This window comes from Hirundo rustica, chromosome 9, assembly GCF_015227805.2.
Source record: "Hirundo rustica isolate bHirRus1 chromosome 9, bHirRus1.pri.v3, whole genome shotgun sequence".
NCBI lineage: Eukaryota > Metazoa > Chordata > Aves > Passeriformes > Hirundinidae > Hirundo > Hirundo rustica.
Window position 1 is genome coordinate 26068918 of NC_053458.1, and position 20677 is coordinate 26089594.

Here is a 20677-nt window from a genome sequence, read left to right on the forward strand (position 1 = left end):
AGGAGGCGTAAGGAGGATTTGGGGGAGTGAAGTATTGTTGTGAGGTCAGTCTGGGTCTGCAGTCAGAGCCTGTTGTTGGAACCTGCAGTCACAGTCTGGCTGGGTAAAAGCCTGCAGTCAGAGTCTGCAAACTGATCCCTGCAGTCAAGAGTTTAGGCGGCAATAACCAGCAGTCAGAGGCTGCCAGGGAAACCTACAGCAGGAGCTGGCTGCAGCCAGAGTCAGTGAATGGTTGGAGTCAGGATGGCTGAGCTGTAAAAAGGAATAAAGCAGGACCCTTTTCATGCTGTGATAAACAAGAAGTTTGTGTCTCGTCTCATTTCTACCCTCTAATGAGAGGGCTGCTGTAACAAATCTGTCATGTCTGTGATTCTTTATCACTGATGAATCAAGTCTGTGGATGTCAATAGATGGTCAGTTTAGACTCTGGCCAAAGTTGCACAGGGAAGACTCTCCAGATTGAAAGTGAAGCTGGGATGCATCACTGTTATGCAAAATCCATTGTTCAGAGAGACATTTACCTGGTCTTTGTTCCCTTAATTGAAATGTCTTGACATAAATAATTTCAGCATAAGACCAGAAGAGAACTGGGTCATGACAACCTGTATCAGTTGCTTGAGGGGGGGAATGAATAATGGAGTGTACGTGTAGCCAGTGGTGAGGATTTGTCACCAAGGCTTTGCAAACATGACCATGTTTCACTTCACTGAAACATTTCTTAGGGACAGGCAATATTTCCAAGACCTTTTTCTCCACAGTGAAATGTCAGTGTGCCTTTCCCAAAGCAGCAAAGTGCCATTCTGAATACAAAACTGCAATTTCTGATTTGCTACAATAGGAGTCTGACAATTCTGACATTGGAAAAAAGCTTTCATTGTTAACAAGTACATGTGAAACTAAAATACGGTAATGCAAACATTAAAAAATTATATTCTGACAATTTCTACTGATCTTGCTTTTTCCATTACATTCAGGCCTGGATCAATTAATGTAATCTCATAATTATATCAATTATATTTTTGACTTTAAGTTTCTTATTTCAGTTTTAGTTTAATCCAGTGCCTGATTTCCCTCATGGCAACCCAGCTTAACCCATCCTTATATTCTTATGTTTTTAAAGATCCTTATTGTTAAAAAGGGAGAAAAAAGTACTGCTCAAGAAAAGAATTGTATCAATAAATATTTCTTTTGTTATTTTTTATTATTTTATTTCAAATTTTATTTTCATTCTGCATCTCCTTTTAGGATATTTCTTTTTCCAAACTACTTTGGCAAAGGATGTCATATCCTGGGATCCCAGGAGCACATGGTTGTTTCTCAGGAATTCCCTAAGTCCCTTACTCCATTTCCAAAGCATACTTGTCCTGTAGAATATGGCTAATAAAAGTTTGTGTAAGTTTAAAGTATTAAAATATATTTAAAAAAAAAAAAAACTACCCTCTGTCAACAAAAAATTGATGATCTCCATAGGAACAAGAGCAAAAATTACTCAGCTATTCTTGATTTAATTAAAATTCAGTGAAAACACAATTTCTTACAAAAATTTACTTCTGTTTCATATATTTGGTGAAAGATAATGGGCAGCCCATGGGATAAATATAAGTTGATTAAAAGGAAAAATCTAAAGGAAATATGTTTAGATTGGGGAAAACACTAAATATTTACTTTAATATGTAATTATGGAATTGGTGTAGCAATAGCTGAGCTGAATCCTTCCTATTTCTAATATTATGAAGTTTCATGAAACATGGCTCATGTAAAGATTTCATTTAATCTTGTACTGTCTGTTACTATTGAACTTTTTGTAGGGAAATATATAAAGCATAAAATAGAAATGCAATAGACTGAAGAGCTTCTATTCTTTGTTCTTAGCCATAATTTAAGAAAGTCTCTTTTATTCTCTAATAAAAAGTCACTCACTAACAACTAACAGCTCCAGGTTATTGTCATCTAATTCTGAAATAATTTTACTGTAAATGATTTCATAAGTGCAAATAAGATTAATGCAATTTTTTTTCTATAAATATAGAGATCTTCAATGTAGTTTTCACTACTTTGCATATTATTCAAATTAGCATAATAAACTTTTAAGTACACTTTTTTCCCTCAGAGTTATTCTCTTGGAAAATTGTATAAATATCTTAGGAATAATCGTCATCTTTATTAACTTTTCTGAGACCTGAAGTTTCTTCCTATAAATGTCATCCAGATATTAATCTGCACAAACAACTGATAAATTATTTGTGATTGTTCCTGTAGCCAAAGTGAACCTTCCTGCAGTAATTTAATAATTTGAAGGTATTTTCTCAGTGGCTGTGAAGATGAAGAAGACTCACTCTGCTTATGTAAACTGGTACAGAATTAGGGAGACTTCCAAGAAAAAAACCCAACATGCCTGGTGTATAAGAATGATCCATTATAAAACTGGGAGTACACGTTTGCTGACACAAATTCTCTTTCTTCAGTCAGTCTTTCTCTTTAATAGACAAAAGGAGAGCAAAGAGTTTTAGGGAGCTATAAAGAATCAGAGAACAAAGATATTTCAGTTCTCAGATGACCATCCTGCAGCCTCACGAATCCATTCCACCCCATAGATAACAAATTCCTTAGAGAAGCACTTGAGCCAGGTCGGTCGTTTTTCCTGGACATCTGCCCTGCTAGTAAAGAATTCTCTTTTTGATGTGCAACTCCTGCTCAGTGGCTGCAGGGGAGAGATCAGGTGAGACCCCACCTGCAGAGCTGCCCCAGCCCTGGGGCCCAGCACAGGGGTGACCTGGAGCTGCTGGAGAGAGTCCAGAGGAGGCACCAGGATGATCAGAGGGATGGAGCAGCTCTGCTGGGAGGACGGGATGGGAGAACTGGGATAGTTCAGCCTGGAGAGGAGAAGCTTTGGGGTGACCTCACTGTGGCCTTGCCGTGCCTGAAGGAGCCAACAGGAAACATGGAGAGAGACTGATTCCAAGGGACGGAGTGACAGGACAAGGGGAATGGGTTCCCACTGCTAAAGGGCAGGGATAGATGGGTTATTGGGAAGCAATCCTTTCTGTAAGGGTGGTGAGGCCTTGGCACAGGGTGTGCAGAGAAGCTGCGGCTGCCTCTGGATCCCTGGAAGTGTCCAAAGCCAGGCTGGACAGGGCTTGGAGCAACCTGGGATAGTGGAAGGCGTCCCTGCCCATGGCAGGGGGTTAGAACTAAATGAGCTAGCTTGGTCCTTGCCAACCCAGGCCATTTTATGATTCCATTATTCTATTCCTGGAAAAAGAGACAAGAAATTGGCTCTCTGACTGCTCTGTTTAATGATGTGTCCTTTGACTCAGCTGCTGAACCCCACAGTTATGACTTTAGCCGGATTCCACACTATTTTTACAATAGACTGCAACTTGTGGGAACAGCAAGTGCTTCAAGTACTCCAGCTATGAATATGTATGGGAAAATAAAAAATAATAATAGAACAGTACTAGAAATACATAATAGAGAATTTCTTAATATTTTCTGTTTTGTCTTTTAGAGTATCTTTCTTAAGCAATTTACTACATCTCACTGCCAAAGCTGTCCGGTTTTGGTTTTGTTTTATTATACAATTTTTATTAGTACTGTGTCCATAAACTCTACTCCTAGACAGAAGGAGACATAATAAAACTGTCACATTCAATTGAAATATTAGACGGTGGTGTAGCCACCACTATAAATGAAAACAGGGCCAAAATGCGCCAGATTTGAAAAGGTCAAATCAGCAAAAGAACAGCTCAAGAACAAATATTGTATCAGTGGACCTGAAACAGCCATGGCTGTTGAAACATGAATTTAATCAAGTAAAGTTTTAGGAATTAGTGTTAATAACTCAGTAAAGGTATGGATATTTCAGTTGTTGAGTTCAACAGCACATGTTGTTCTGCTGGTGCCTTCTTGCTTTCCTGTCTGGGTTGTGAAACAAAGGAACAAAAGAAACACAGTACTTCCAAATTATCTTGTGGCTCCTCTTTATTTTTTTCCATTAAGATCCCTTTTCTGCAGCAATAACCATTTCTTTTCTGTTGTGGTTCAGACAGTTTGTGACACCTCTTTGGAATCAGGGAAGCAGCATGGTGACTCACTGTAGCCACAAGACTGTCTGAGTGTTAAAGTAGCTCTTCAGGAAACTTTTTTCCAATGAAGACTCAAATTCAAGGTCATGTCTCAGCTCAACATCTATTTATGAAAAGACCTTTGAAGAGTTTTTGCATTTTTTGTACTTCTAAGGAGCATTGTATTTTGTATTTAACTAGAAAAGTCACTAACCTTGACAGAGACCTGCTTGAATTTCTTGTATTAAAGAGATATTGCCTGTTGTATTTTTTTTCTGTCTTAGTCTGTCTCTGACTGCTGTTTTTTAAATTATTATTATTATTATTAATTTTATTTTGAATTTTCTGCCTTCTAATTCTGTATTTTGAAATATGTAGGTCTCCAGTAAGTTTTTCAAGATAAAAGTAATTTTATATAAATCCTGCTCTATAAAGATGTGATGTTTGCATCTTCTTGGTGGTTAACTTACCTGAAAATATGTTTTGTATATTTACTTTGATACTAGAACAGAAATTAAAGAAGGAGCAGTATCATTACTGTGAACTTCAGTTCATTTTAGTCCTTGGATACTCAGTATGTTTTACAGATTGAATAGAATCATGTAAGCAAAAAAACGCGTATTTGTTGAACAATAAATATATGTGAACTGCCCTCTGAATTTTCCATTGTGTTTCAAAATATTAAGTGTATTTGCTAGGCTTTGAAAATCAATATTATGACAACATGACCTTGGTCTCATTTCCTTTTCTTTCCCCACCCCCAAAAATATATAAAGCAAACTGTACAAAACCTATTTCTGAGCTGTAAATGTGTTAAAAGATGAAGTTCTGTTTTAACATGGAAGGTAAAACACTGAAGGAAAATTGCAGTTAATGAAAGTAGGAATGGAAGAAATGTTGATCCCAGAGTTATTAAAGCACTCTCAGTTCTTTCCAGGAGCTGCAGAAGACTTTCTTCAAGCATGGGTATTAATACTTCAGGTTTTTGGATTTACACCACATCATAAAGTAGTTACTCAAAACCCTCCAGCCAGTCTGTTTCCAAAATGTTGTATTATGGCTAGACTGGCCTTTGGTGAAAGTGAAAAATGTCCAATACCATGGGAGAGGAGAAAGCGAAATGAACTCTCTTATCTGCAGATGCAGTGAAGCATTGCAATGTAATCTGTACATTTCATTTTGAGGAGACAGCCTTATCTCAGCTCTACCCCGTAAATTCCACTGGTGCCTGGCACATCCGCTGTTCCCTTTGTTCTCCATCACCGTGTCAAACCAGACAAAATCATATTTTACCATGGGCCTGCATCAAAAGAAAAAGAAAAGAGAACATTTTAAATATTTTGATAAAAGTTAACGTCAGAAGTTCAGTTTAATGGCTTGAAATCAGTTGCTTTTACAAGACTTCATTTTCCTTCACTCACATGAAGGACTTGCCCTAAAGACAGGGCAGGACTCACCTCAGAGACTAGGAAGTGAGAGTATGAAATCTGAAATTTTGAATCTCAGTTGATCAGCTGTGGAAACATGACCTCATGTTTCATACAAACATGTTCCATAATGTAAGAATTACAGGTATTTTATACCTAGATGGTTTTACCTTGATTTCGATCAGAAAATATGTCTTCTGACTTTTAGCTGTACACGTAACTTTCATGTGACTGGGCTATTACAGGTTTGTGAATGTTCCCACAAAAATTCTAATGACAAAATGGCAAATTGCACAAATCTGGTGAGTTTTCCCAGGGTGACCAGACTCACTGCCTTCCCCGAGGGAGGGCTGAGGGAGAGTAGTGGGTGTTGGTTACCTCAGCTTTAGAAAAGCCTCTGACAGGGTCTCCCACCCCATCATTATGAATAAACTTACCACGTGCCAGCAGATAAAAGGACCCCTTGGACTGAAAGCTGACTAAATTATCCGGTGTTGAATGATTAGCCAAAATCTACTGGCATTAGACCCGTGGTTCCTTCTTGCCACATGGTCCAGATGTTGAAAGAGCTGTAAAAGATGACGTGTCCACGATCATTAAGTGAACCAAGCACCTCTTCCACACTTTGAAAACTCAGTAAAAAAATTGTATTTCCTTTCATTAATTATCCAAGGCACAAATTCTTCAAATTTGCAGATGTGGGCATGTTATCCATCAAACAACAGAAAAAATTAAAGATTTCTTTCTCTTTTTTTCTCTTTTCATTTTGTAAGCATTTTATCTTTCTTTCTTACTGTTAAGTGCTTTTAGTGATCCAATACCATCTTTCTTACTGAAACACTTTTCCCCTCTCTCATTTCTTCAGGTATTCATTCTGGTCTTTATAAAATTAGGATTATTTTGCCCTCATTTCATCTCACAATCCATAAACATGAGGAAAAGGCCTGTATATTGCTTCATATGCATCTTGTTCATTTAGAATTGCAAATACAATTTCCCAGCCTCCCAAAATATGTGGCTGCTACCATCATGGGTTTCATGGTAACATTCTATGGAACATGAAATTCCATTCATAATCATGGAATATGAATATGTTCCAATATGGAACATATTTGCTGTTTCCTACTGCTTGTTTCTTTTTTTGTCTGTTCATCTCTCATTCAGAGGAACAGGAATCATCTTGAAAGTGTTGTGGGTTTTTCCTTGTGTACACCATGTGCCTTCTTCCCTCTTTATATTCAATTATTTCTATTTTTATAATATACCATGCTTATTAGTTTATTTAAAGATTTTGTCTGTTAACCAGACAATGAATTTTAGAAAATGGCATAGAAGTGCTGAAAAGCTTCTGTTTGTTTTGTCACTGCACTCATGCAGAGTAGATCAAAGTCTTGAATTTATGTTCTTGCAAGCAAAATTAATTCTCTGTCCTCAATAATAAGAGTCCTATTTTCTTCCTCTACAAATTTCCTCAGTTATTTTCATCTTCTGGTAATCCACTACATCCCTAATTCCCCAACTAAAGGGTGAAAATCCCTGTATTCTCAGTTATATAAAACTCACAAGTCAAAAAGGCAAAGTGGCAAAAATAAATTGGACAAAAAACAACCAAAAAAGATTTGTTGCTTAGTAGCACTCAATCTATACACATATTCTTCTCCTCTGCCCCTTCTTTTGGTTATCTCTGGATTTATCTTTTAGGCTTTTTTTGTTTTCCAAATTTTTAGTCTGTTGTGTTTATTTATTAACAGACCCTAAAACTATGCAGATTATATTCTACCAATGCTTTTCAAGAGACATAAAGTGGAGGCACCCAGGGTCTATAATGATAAAGTCAATAGAAGCAGCAATGTAGGAAATGTAGGAAACAAAATTTAAATGACTGATTTAGTTGGTAAGAAAAGCTTGAAGGATAATGCCATTCTATTAAAAAGGCCAGGTAATTGTGAGGAAATAATATTTTAGCAGAATCTGTATCAGATCACAGCTTTTCAGTCTATAAATGGAAATAAATCAGGGATGTTTCTGGGAATAATGAGAATACTTCCAATGGAATTCACCAGCAGTGCCCAGGATCACAGAGCAGAGCCCAGGGGCTGTGTCCAGGCTGCACCTGGGGCTGTGCCACGCCCTGTACATGGAATCATGGAATCAACAAGGTTGGAAAAGACCTTTAGGATTATCAAGTCCAACACTACCATCACCATGTTTACCGCTAACCACGTCCCCATGTGCCACACCCACAAGTGTTTTGAAGGGTCTCAGGGTATGTGATTCCACCTCTGCCCGGGGCAGCTTGTTCCAGGGCTTTGCATCCCTTTCCTTGAAGAAATTTTTTCCTAATATCCAGACTAAACCTCCCCTGGCACAGCTTGAGGCTGTTTCCTTTTGTCCTGTCACTTGTTATGTGGGAGAAGAGACTGACACCCCCACCCAGCTCCAACCTCAGAAAAACTGGAAAGAATATTTTTGTTTAAACTTTTAGTGCCAAAGTAAAAAATTCTCACATATATGTGTGTGTGTGTGTGTGTGTACGTGTGGGGTTGGTTTGTTTGTTTGTTTGGGGTTTTTTTGCTAATTAATTCCCCAGACAATTTCTGAAAACTTGTAGGAGAAAATTTCTCTCTCTGCTAATTCATCAGGACACTATGGGATTCCTCACTTTCATGTATGCGTAAAAAGATTGCTCACAGAGTTGTCACAGTACTACCAGTAGTTAAAAGAACTTTGGCCTTTCATATAAATGGGAAAATTAATTTTTCAGGGCTTTGAAGACAGTTCACAGCATTTCCAATGCACAGATGAAACTTGATCTGCTTATGCTTCACCAGTAGAAAATAATTAGATATCAGCAGAAAAGCACTGAACTATGGCTGTGTTGTTCAAGCAGGAGTGTTATTAATTCCCCTCCCTTCTTCTTCTTCATACTGTATTTAAGTAGCTCTCCTTGAATACAGTTCATTGTATGAAAGTGAAGTTGTTTATGGGAAACTTAGACTCTCACACACTTTAGAGCAATATAGATTACAAGTCATCACCCCATCTGGCTGGGTTTTTTTTAACCTCAGTCACCCATGTTAATTAAATTGTCTGTATAATATTTGTGAAGTGTTTATGAGAAAAGGACTCCCTGACAGTACAGACTTTCAGCAAAGTTTTCAGTTGTTTCTTTGTGCTGTTCTGGCTGTTGTAGGATTTTAAAATACATTGCCAATTGGAGCGTGAAATGTGCAGTTTTATTGTCTTTCACTGCAGTCAAGAGGTAAAAGAAAGATAAGGTTTAGGTGGGAAGACTCAATTTTTTCATTCTATAGAGATTTAGCCTAATCTTAAGTAATAAAATTTTTAAAGAATTGAAATCTAAAGTTTACATATTTAGTAATGAATTTTAAAACACTCCTTATTCATACACTGTGTTAGCAAGATTATGGTAAAGAGAAAGTGTGGGTTGATCTGAAAGCATGACAGCAGTAAAAAATAATAAAAATAAAATAAAATAAAATAAAATAAAATAAAATAAAATAAAATAAAATAAAATAAAATAAAATAAAATAAAATGTTTTTCCAATTTATAAATTATCTCCTACCTACTCAATAATAGAAGACTTTTTATTATTTCCTTTTTTTTTTTTTTAATCAGGTCTTAAACCCAATTTGACATTTACCTGTCTATGGAACCGGTCTTGTTCCGCAAGTTTAATAATTCAGAAAGAGCAGGAATGGTTCACACTCATGGAAAGTCATATGAAAGCTTGGAATGTGAAAGGTAAAAGGCCCCTTCAAGACTAGGTGTAAAACGCTTTGGTGTCTTGCAAATGAATGGAACCAATTTGCTCTTCTAAATTGTAAAATTAAGGAAATACATGTAGCATTTTGAGTAAAAAATGTTGGAAGGTGACTAGTGATGTTCCCCCTGTTAGGTAAAACAGAAAATGATCCTGCAGTAAACCTTGCACATTGTCAAGATGAAAAACTGAATCCTAAGTACTGTCTTCAGAGAAAGCTTCTCTTTCCTCTGTGTGCTCTGCAAACTTTTACAGGAAAGCTGCCATTTATGACACAGGAGGTTTAGCTTTTGCAATGAGGCCTTATGTAAGTGTTCAATAATCCTGTGGTTCTGTGATTGCTCAGAAGCCAAAACTGGAGGAACAAGTGGCATTTCACTGTGCACTGTTTCAACTATCTCAACCAGATGTCGTGAAGTTTAAAACACACTAATGAATGCTTTGGACTCAAGGCCCTTTGTATCTCAATGTCCTTTATTGTCTTCACCATCAATGAAATATTAATTTCTGGCCTTGACTGCACTGCCTGGAGTTGCTGAAATCTGATCCTGCAAGATGTTCTTACTCTATATCAAGTCTGGGAGCCAACAACCACTTCCTGAATTTCAGGTTTCAAGTGTGAGTTTTAATTATACTGCTTCTTACTGGGTTACTCCTCTTGAGAAAAAGACAGATTTTGCTAAATCCATTCCTTATTTTTGTAGGTTTATTTTTAAGGGTATTTTTGTTGTTGTTGTTTTTTTAGGGATATTTTTTGTAGTAAGTACATCCAAATATTCAAGTAGTATTTCGGTTCTCCTGCATCCCACACTTCTATCAGGACACTGGGATTGCAGGAGAGGCTTTGAATTTGCTATTCTTGACTAGATAATAACTCACACCAACGAGTTTCCCTCTTCATTTTCTGCCAGTACTGGTGAAAATTATACAATAAATCAGTAGCTAGCAACAAATTATATTCATCACATAATTTGGGCAGCTTTGCTTACATTCTGTCTCCCAATCCATCGCCTGTGAAGCCACTTACACCATTACAGACTTTCCAACAGCTTCAGACACACATGGCAGTTTGAAAAATCTGCCAGATAAATAATTAATGATTTTTCCTCTGAACCAGCCCATATGGGATGGTGGTCTGAGTAACAGGACACAGAGCATTCAGTTTTGTCACTATAACAATATTTGCAAGTCTGTAAGACCATATGGAGCCTTAGATCTCCAAAACTGAGAGAGGATTAGTTTATCAGTGGTATACAAAATTCCATATTTAATCCTGGAAAATACTGAGCAGTGAGAGCTCTTCCACTGCAATTTTGCTTTTCAGACCTTCTCATCCCCAAACTATTGCCCCAGTAGTCATCCTGCAACATATGCAGCATATGCAGCATATGCAGAGAGCAGAATTTGTATTTCTGGTTTATGAATTTACTTGGCATGGCTAAAGACGAGCTGAAAACTTAATTATGTGTCTGTCCAAAAAAGATCTCATCAACGCTCCGTGTGTTCTACCATGACAAAAACCTTCACATTCACAAAGTCATTGGGGTGTATTAGACTGTCCTTGAACGTAACCTCAGTTTTAGCAATAATATTCCTTTTCATGGAGCAAGAAAATCTGTTTCTTAGATCTGAAAATGCTTGACTATCACTGGATTCTCTTTATTTTTGCCTCACAATACTGCATCAAGCAGAGAATCAGAGCAAGGATATGGAAGACTCTACCTCTGTCTTGGACAGTAACAAAGCTGCTAAAAAAAAAAAAAAAAAAAAAAAGAAAAAAAATTCCAGTTCTTTTCTCTTCCAGAATCTCATTTTTTTCAGTGGTTACTGCAATTCCAATACATTATAGGCATGGCTTCCCAAAACCATATAAAAAAATTTAACACAAACCACAGTCTAGAAGTAACTGTACATTATTATTATTATTATTACTATTATTATTATTATTGTTGTTAAAGGTGAAACATCATTTACATTAAATTTTCCCTTTGGTTTAGTCATACCTCCTGTTTCCCCTCAGCAGCTTTGAGATGAAATGATAGCTGATATGATAAAAAGTAAACTATCCAAACTGAGAGCACAAAACTTCTACATACCCTCATATTTCACTTCAAATAAATTAAAGATAGATTGGAATGATATATTCAGAATATCATAAATTTAATTGTAGTATAAATATACTCCCAAATTTGTCCTCTATTTGCACGGCTTATGCAGAACGCATTCAATCTCCATTTTTTCTGAGTGTAATTAAGGACGCCTTAAGATGAAAGAATATTGAGCCATCAATTTTAAGAGGACTACAGGCTTAAAACAGAACCGAGTTTTAAAACCAGTAAAAATTCCCAGTCAGCTTTTATTTCTTATTTTCTTTGAGATATATCAGAAAGATTACTATCACATAAACTGACTTTTAGGAGGTTATATTATGGAATAAAAGAAATACAGGCCATTTCCTCAATATTAATGCCTTGGGGTTGTATTTCAATCTGATTTAATCTTGTGTAGATACTACAGAAGTTAGAGTGAAATTATGAATTCAGTGAAATTCATTGTCAGCTATGTACTTGCTTGAAAATTGCTTAGGAATGAGGAATGCACCCTTTTGCATGGGCAATGCACACAGATACTGGCTGTTCTCAAATATAATCATTGAATGCAAACTCACAGAGATGTTCTCTCGGAGGACATCAAAACAAAGCCAAAGGTTCCTATGCCCCAGAAAAGGCATATGGACCTCTCACTATTTTCTGTACATAAAACTTCATGTAGGATGCACCAAATTAAATTGCAAGAGATCTAAGAATGTGCTCTTGTCACAGTTTCTCCTAGAGAATAATCAATTTTGGGTTTTTTTTCTCTTCTACTTCTATGTCTAAAATAAGGTCACTCAGTAAAATCATTCACACACAGGGAGGCACTGCAAGAAGTCACTTTAAAAGCTGGTATGCAAAAAATGAAATTGAAATTAAATATCTTATAGAAAAAAGTTTGATTCTCCATTGGTGGGGTGAAGGAAGAGGGCACCAATCATGGAATCATGGCATGGTTTGGGTTGGAAGGGGCCTTAAACCCATCTTGTTTTACCTCCTGCCATGGGCAGGGACACCTTCCACTAGCTCAGGTTGCTCCAAGCCCCATCCAAGCTGGCCTTGGACACTTCCAGGGATCCAGGGGCAGCCACAGCTGCTCTGGGCACCCTGTGCCAGGGCTTTCCCACCCACACAGGGAAGGATTTCTTCCCAATATCCCATTTAACCCTGCCCTGTGGCAGTGGGAACCCATTCCCCCTTGTCCTGGAACTCCATCCATTGGAAGTTGGTTCTCTCCATCATTTCTATGGGTTTCATTCAGGCACTTGAAGGCCACTATTGGGTCACCCCAAAGCTTCTCCTCTCCAGGCTGAACAATCCCAACTCTCCCAGCCTTTCCTCCCAGCAGAGCTGCTCCATCCCTCTGATCATCCTGGTGCCACCCCTGGGCTCTTCAAGAGTTCCACATCCTCCTCGTGCTGGGAAATAGAGAGGAAACACTTCAAGCTTCCACTCACACTAACTGACCACTAAGCAATTACATCTGTAAAATAAAAACATTTCTGGATTGAACAGGGGGTTGGGATAGTTGAAATATTTTGACAAAACTGTTTAAATAAATCTTTTCTGACTATTGAGTTTTGCAGATGGAAATGGCGACTTTGAGGGTGTGCTGTGATTAACCAATTTGCATGCTGGTTTTTAATAACCAGTTTTCACAGAAAAATAGATTTCCCCTTGTTTCATGGGTCACTTGAGGCCCCTTCCCTTCCTCACATCTCAGATTAAGAGAAAAATAAAGTTCTTAATCAATGAAGGTGAGAAAGGCTTCCTGCCACTTTCTGTTTTCACTGTCTCATAAGTTCTACATCAAACCAGAGAAGATTAAAAGTCTGGCTTTTCTATTTTATAATATTTGAAATTACTTGTCTCAGAACATAGACTGTAAGAAAAGAGTTATAGAAAAATAATTAAATAGAACTGAGTCATTCCTGATGTTTTCAAGGTTCATGAAGTGCTACTACAGGTGACTGGCAATGGTTTCAGACATTTTAGAACAGCTGTGGATGCTTTAAGCAACAATTAACAACAATTATCAATTAACAAAAAATTAATCAATTAACAAAATTGATGCTTAAGCAACAATTCTCTTGTGTCTTTAAAAGCCACAAGAGAAAAAAGGCATCTTGATGAATTTAGCAAAGTGTGTGTTTAGGAGGCTGTTCTTCTATCCTGTTTTTATTATCAGTGACAAATAATTCCTGTAGGAATGGCCCCGTGCAATTCAAACAGGATGTTACATTCCCATTGAGATGTAGGGTTTGAGGGATGTGGAAATGAGGACACAGCTGTGGGTTAATATAGGGTTGGATGTTCATCAAGCAGATCAGAAAAATGAATAAATACGGCCTGAAAAAATGAATTAGACCTTGGGAGGGACTAAAAGAAGCTTTCAAGGGAGGGTATTTGGACACATCTATAACCAGAGAGAAACATGTATCATCCAAATTTTGGTGATGTGCAAAATATGTTTGAAGTAAGCTTCCTCATACTCACAACTCAGGATAGCTCTGGAATATTGCAGGAGCTATTCCTGACATCCTGGTTTCCAGCAAACATAAAAATTGTAGCTATGAAAAAATTCAAGTTGTTATTTTAGGTGGGTGGGTGCAATTTCTTCTCTACAGTTCACATTTCCAGTAATATTTGCTCTTCATTTTTGCATAGCCCTATGAGGGGAATAACAAAATAAATTAAATAAGCTGGTATGAAATGATCTCTTGTTCTTGCACTTACAGCAGCAGAACTGTGCTCCAGACAAATTGGGAGCTGGAGGAAGGAAGGTGCACTTAGGGTTCACAGCTGAACATGACATAACACAGCTCCTCTGAATGACAGAAGTGAATATTGATGGCATGATATTTCTCATGAGCAGTAAATCATTAATAACACAGTAAAGCATTGGGGCATTCTTTATGAGTTGGGAAATAACTATGGGGAAGAGGTTTTTATGCATTTGTGCAGCAGTTAACCTATGTTGGGAGGTTGGCACGCTGCATCCCTCTGATTGTCATGGTGACTATTGTCACATTAAGTGTATAAATAAAATGTATAAATAAAAAAAATCTCTAATTCAATTCTAACTCATGTCCCAAATGTGAAAGGAGACTTTTCTATTACAAAAAAAAAATCTGGGGTAAATCAGCTCATGCTTTTTATCACTAATATCAACAGAGTTGGCTGATTTTATCAAAGACCATTAATGACAGTTGAAAAAAGACAACTGGGAAAAACCCAAAAATTCCTCACAAATAGTGTTCTAATTTCTAAAATATAATTCCATAACTCTAAAATAAATGGGGTTTGTAGTGACCTTGGGAGGGTCCAGCTAAACTGTTGCACCCAGAGACTGCCCAGTCCTGGGCCTCAGGAGTTAACAAGACCTCCAAGGCTGAGATCCCAGATACCAGCTTGGATTAAGGAGGATGTCATATCCACTAAATATTTCTTCTTCCCAAGAAGTCCCATACAGTCTTCCCTAAAGATTACCAACAGCACCTGACTTGGGTAGGATGCTCTGTTCATTTATGATTGTTACTGGAGAAATGCTGATTTAGTACATATTAAAAAAAATACAGTGTTGGCCTAGAAATTACGCATCTATGCATTTTAGGAATGTGTTTGTCATTCAGCAAATACATTCTGTCCTTTGGCAGATCAGTATTTGAATTACTGTGGAATAAAGAGAGGCGCATTTGATGGGATTCTTTTTTTCATTTGTTTGCTCAGGAGTTGTGAGGGGGGTTTTGTTTGGGCTTTTTCCTTGGTGTTTTGTAGGTGGGGTTTTTTTTGGTTGGTTGGGTTTTTGGGGTTTGTTTGTTTGTTTGTTTGTTTGTTTGTTTGTTTTTAATTCTTACAGGCTAAATCAAAATTGTAGCTCATTCATGAAGTTTTCTCATTGAAAGACTAAGTACAACAAACTGTGACAAAGGGAACAAAGATACCAGCTGTATATTCAGCAAACATGTATTGATGGCTGTGTTTGGAATCCTGGTTTTGCCTGAAGCACCAGGTCTCAGATTAACAGGACTGGTCATTCCTGATGCACTGTCAGTCAAAGTAACATTTCCTCATGGAGGAAAACAGTGAAAATCTGCTGGCTCCTCCAGAGGGTGCTTTTGGAAGCCAGATAACCTTTTTTTTTTTTTTTTTTTTAACTTTCTTCTAATATAGAAAATAAAAATGTTATGTTTTGGTGTGGCATGAATGTATTGGGCATTTTATCTAAGACATAGGAGAGTTTTGGTCCAAGGGATCTTTGTACCTTGGGGTTGCACCCTAAATGTCTGAGTTGAAGAACTGGAAAGATTTGAATATCAAAGTTAAAACTGCTAAATAAAACAGGTTTTGAATGGTTAAAAAACAGGAGAAAAATATGTTGACCTCCTTCTTTAATGCTGGACCTCTCCTCTGACCTCTTGGAAATGTGACCTTTGTGTTCCTCCAGCCACTGCCAGCTGCAAGGAGTTGTGGAAAAAGTTCAGTGTCTGCTCTCATAGGTGAGAGCTCCCTGACAGCACTGAGCTCTGACAGTTTAATCTGGGATTTGGAGACATTGTCAGAGACCTCACCAGAACCATAACCATATTTCTCTTCAAGCCTGTTTTCCATTAAGAGCTAAAATAATGTGCTGTGCGTTGTGTGCCTTCACATTTAGGAGCTCCACACGACAGAGATTTTCACCTTCTGCAAGCCCACTCCTCGGTGAGAAAATCAATCCCTAAGGCAGGGACTGGCTCCAAAGAAATAAGACCATCAAATGGCCTCTCCTGCTTACTTCAGGAAGAATGTCAGGAGCACAACTGAGCCAGGTTTTGATTTTTGGAGCTTTCTGTTGCTTGAGCGGTTTTAAAGCAGCAAATCAACCCCTGTTATTTATGGACAGAACTGAATTACATCAAGGGTCCATAAATGCATGGCTTCCTGCCAGCTGGAGTACTCTGCAACATGCCAGCTATCCTTAGGAATGAAACACTATTAGCTTCTATTTTTTCATTCTGTTTATTTTCCAAACAACGTTCTGCAGATTTTTTTTTTTTTGTCTGCTTTAATATCATGTGCAAGCTATCATTAAAAAGAGAAAGCTCATCCAGATTTTTAGCCTGATAGCTCTGTATTTTTTGACATCTGTAATATCTTTGCCTGAAATAAATATGAGCACCTGTTTTTTTTCACTTTAAAATGGAAATACTCAATTAGAAAGGGCTTGTGGTAGCTGGCTCAGTCTTAGCAAGAATGTATTTCATGAAAAAGCACTTGTGTAACAAGATGTTGAAGAACAGCTTTACAATTACACATGATTATTACTAAATCTGACTTTAAAAATACATTAATGGTAAAATCCCAGTGTTCCAGATTAATTCTAAATCAATTCTGCTGCTGTTATTTGAACACCTCGTTAGAGTGTTCAAAAAGGTGGGGCTTTCACAGGAAAGCCCTGTAGAAGAGAAGTAGTGTAAGAAAGAAAAGTGAGAAGGAAAACAAGACTCCAGTTACTATTTCATAAAGCCCCAGTGTTTGCTCCTCTCCTCTCCCTCAGCTCTCATCTCAGTCCCAAATCCATAATAAAGGGAAGCTGAATGCCTCACCCTTCCAGCCCACTTGTTGCCACCAGAATGTTTAATTTATCTGCTCTGCTAAGAAGCTTTAAGCTGCCTCTGGAATTGTTAGACTTGAGTTTAAGCCCCATTGAGCCCGACTGCTTCAAGCACTCTGGTGCACTGTAGGAACCTGAGATATATTGCTGCCAGAGAGAAAGGCAGCAGAGGAATTTGTGTGCCCTGAAACTTTATGGATTTTTGTGTCATTTTTTTATGTTTTCACATTTCGTGTCTTTCTTCAGCCAGTTAGGAAGAAGACTATTTGAAGGGGAAAAGCCTTCAACATATTCTTCAAAAGGTATTTTATCACAGAGAAACATGGCTTAGCTACTTTGAAAACTACACATTGTCAAGCTTTCCCAAAGTAGTCCAGAGTCTAAGAAGAAAAACACAAATATCAGCAGATTTCTCCAAATTTACCGTTCTATGCTTCTGAAAGGTGAGAAAAAATCATATCAAAGCAGCATTCCCTTTGAAATCATAAAAAATGTACATTCTCAGGAGAAATAGATCAAATTACTGAATTTCAATAAATTTAATAATTGGCATCAGGTGAAGACAAGGAAGTTACGAATGCATATTCAATAATATTTCCTGGTAAGTTTTGCTGGTAATACCACTGCCAGTATACATATATGTGTGAAATGTGTGTGTGTGTGTGTGTGTGTGTGTGTGTGTATATATATATATATATATATATATGAAAATCCTATGTTATGACATCTTCTGTATTTGTTTCAGTCTTTGCTAGATAGAACACATCTTGGAATTGCAAAATCTTATGTGAAATAAAACAAAAGGTGAGACTTGGTAGAAAACTGTGCTGGTTTAAGGACAAACTTCTAAATCAAAATTTATCCTTCCACTTCATTATGATGTTCCCATATAATATAGTACTTGGATGATATTTTTACATGCAGGAAGATAGGAAATATTTGATTTTTCTCAGTTTGCAGCTAAACACTTGTATTAATCTGTATTAGTTACTGTACATTCCTAAATGAGCAGTTTGGGATGATCAAAGCAGTCCATATGGCTGACCAGATCCTGCCATCAAGCTTCACCAGAGCAGCTTTGCTGAAGCACATGGAATTAGTTGAGATTTACAGAAGTATAACAGAATTAATTAACTCAGACCTCAGTTTTCAGATAGCTAATTTGAGATATATATGCAGTGATAAAAAAAAAAAAAAAAAAAAAGTTAATTATTGTGGAATAATGTACTGCAGAGAAGTGGTTTCTTTTTTTCATTCATTATTTGTATTTCCTTAGAGATCATTCCCTGGAATTTTTTTACCTTAATTACAGCTTTTCAAGGCTAGTGCAGTCAGCTTTAGAATTTATGTTTATCTGTTCTAGTCTACTTACATAGCATAATGCTATACTTACATGTGGAAATTTAGGGAACTTTGTTGTTCTCACTGAGGTTATTTCCCTTCCTGACACAAAATCTCCCTACAACAGGGTTTGGCTTTGTTTTGTATTGTTTTGTTTTGGTTTTGGTTTTGCTTTTAAAGATACATGATTTCTATAGGGAAAAAAAAAAAAAAGAAAGAAAGAAGTGAAGAAGAATCTGGAAAAAATCTGTATGAATGGGACTATTTTTTAAAGCTGTTTGAGTCATAAATTATGACAAAGCAGATAACATCTTCTTCCAAGACACTGTGAGTAAATAAGGTTGAAAGGATAATGTGAAGATACTGGTTTTCTTTAAAATATACCTATATATATATATGTATATATAAATACACAAATTACTCTGTTTAGAAACTCCTAAAAGCAGGCACTGGACTATTTTCCTGCAATTTACCCATCAGCAATCAGGGTTTGACAGGTGGGCAAGGCTGTGTGCGAGCAGTGGCTCTGCTCTGACTCATTACTTACGTACTTACTGACAGCGACGAGGGCTCAAGGAAGTTAAAGCCCTTTAAGAGAAATAATTCCAGTGTAAATAAATTATTTCTCCAGTTCAGGAGGTAGCAGATGATCTTTGATGTTGTGTTGGATGTCTCAGAATATCCAGAGCTGAAAGGGGCCCATGAGAATCATCGAGTCCAACTTTTCACCCTGCGCAGGATAGGATCTTAGGATCACAGTTCTTCAGAGGAATCCCAGCCTCCATAGAGAGATCCCCATCCCCAGTTTCTGGAAAACAGTTCCCCTAACTTGGAACTAAACTGGGCCTGATGGAAAAGCCTGGCTTATCAAGAAATGTGGTGACATTTGCACACATCTTTTTAAAATGTTGTGTTCCTTCTGCTTTGAAAAGCTCCCTATTTCACAGAACCCCTGGGAGGATGAAAAGCAATAAAGGTAATGAGTTGTATCTAGTGAAAAAATATTTTAAGTGGGGAAAAAAAAAATAAAAAAGAGGTGATTCAGCCCAGGAATCTGTTCCAAGTAGAAAACTGAAGCTCTATGTGTTGTGAGGAACTGAGGGAGTCCTGGACATCTCCCCCTGAGTTGTTGCCCCAACAACTTGGAATTCACATTTCAGGGGAGAAATGTGCAGAATTTCCTAGAATTACTCAGCCCAAAAGTCTTTCATTTTTAGTCATTGCACTCTTAACATCATATCAAATTTGCAACCACCAACCTAAAGGAATTATTTTACACCAAAAGATTCTCAGTTTCCACTGGACATTTCTCTTGAAGTTAATCCTTCTTTTCACATGACACCCCTAACATTTTATAGAATTTTTAGGAATAAAGTTATTACTTAGAAACGGATGGCAATTTTTATTTATCTCCAGAATTTTTTTCATCAATAATTAAAATAATGAGTATATAAAGTCTGTGCTACCTTTATGGCTGGAGGTATCAATTCCTTCACAGATATTACACTTCCAGTATTTTAGTTTGTTTATTTGCTCAGGTTTAGTAATCTTGATTATGGTTTTAAACATGTCAGCATTTTGATTTTGGAACTTAGATGTTATATTCTGCATGGCAGGATACTAAACGCAAATAGCCTTGTACTTTTCCAATTAAATGAACTCCTATTTTAGCTGCTGAGGGTTGTTGGTTTGCAATTTTTAAAGCAATAAAAGTTGACTTGTTAATATAACCTGAGGTGGATTGACCCTCCAAGCCTCTGTCTCACTCTCCTTTCTCAACAAGATGCGGAAGAAAATACAACAAAAAAAATTGTCAGTCTAGATAACGACAGGAAGATCATCCATCAATTACCATACAGGCAAAACAGTTCAAATTGAGTAGAAGAATTTTATTTATTGCTAATTAATAACATAGTAACATAGCAAGAAACAGCCAAAAAAAAAAAAAGTAATACTAAACCTTGTCGTGTAAGCCCAGCACACCTTAAATTGGTGGGAAGAAAAGGTTTTGGGGGCTGTGTTGTTCCCTAACATTTCCACGTGTCTCACTCTTATCTTTTGCAGTTTTATCAGGGACAAATCATTTACTCAAAACTGTCAATGAAAACAATGTGGACTTTATGGGTACACAAGAAAAGGGACAAGATCAGAGTTGAAGAAGCCCAGGGAGATAAAAGGACTGTGACTGAAACAGAAACATAATGCATGACTATTGCACTGCAATAATTTCCTGTAATAAGGGAATTATTTCCTGGAACAAGGGAATAACTTCTTGAGGGAAATGCTTCCATGAGTCAGAAACAAGTCCCTATCCTTGCACGTAAGATTTTTACACATTATTAAAGCTATTTTCATGTAAGATTTTGCATTT